General features: G+C 76.3%; 1 protein-coding gene across 1 annotated transcript in view; it reads left to right on the top strand.

Moving 5' to 3' along the window:
• Ap1m1 (adaptor-related protein complex 1, mu 1 subunit) overlaps positions 1–73 on the top strand; it is a gene marked incomplete in the record, with an annotated part of 15,745 nt that extends 15,672 nt beyond the window's left edge. Inside the window, 1 exon segment of the mRNA XM_013507334.1 lies at positions 1–73.
• Positions 74–558: the final 485 nt, after the last annotated feature.

Raw genomic sequence — 558 nt, 5'->3', positions numbered from 1 at the left:
TGCGGGCCCGCGCGCAGTGTCCGCAGCCTCGCCCCGCGCGCGTGACAGTGACATTAAATCCGCTCGCCCAGCACCGCGCCCTGCTCTCTGTCGCGGCGCCGCCGGCCCTGCCCCGTGGGGGTGCCGGGCCTCTCCAGCCCCGCGTGGTTGGGGTGCCCGGACCCCACTGCGGCCGCAGAAGCATGGAGGAGGGGGCCGAGGCCTGCGGGGCCCTCGGGGCTGGGGCGGGCGGGCCAAAGGTCCGCCCCGCCTGGGCAGGTGGGCGCCTCGCTGGGACCCTGTGCAGGGCGTAAGGGCGGAAGCCGGCTGTGGAGGCGCACACGCCGCCTGTGATCCCAGCCCTGCGGAGGCTGAGGCAGGAGGGCCCCCGAGTTCCGGGCCAGCCTGGGCTACACAGCTCGAGAGCCGGCCTCGACAAAACAGCTGAAGGGCGGGGAGCCGCTCGGCGCGAGGGCGCGGGCCGGGGGAGCGGAGCCTCGGGGACAGGGCTGAGGCTGAGGCAAACCCTGCGGCGCCGGGCGAGGCCCTGCCGGCTTGCTCTGTCCCTGCGTGCGGGAG

The sequence above is a fragment of the Chinchilla lanigera genome, unplaced genomic scaffold (assembly GCF_000276665.1).
Source record: "Chinchilla lanigera isolate Chin_1 unplaced genomic scaffold, ChiLan1.0 scaffold00123, whole genome shotgun sequence".
In the NCBI taxonomy this organism is placed as follows: domain Eukaryota; kingdom Metazoa; phylum Chordata; class Mammalia; order Rodentia; family Chinchillidae; genus Chinchilla; species Chinchilla lanigera.
This window is presented reverse-complemented; position numbering and strand designations above follow the sequence as displayed.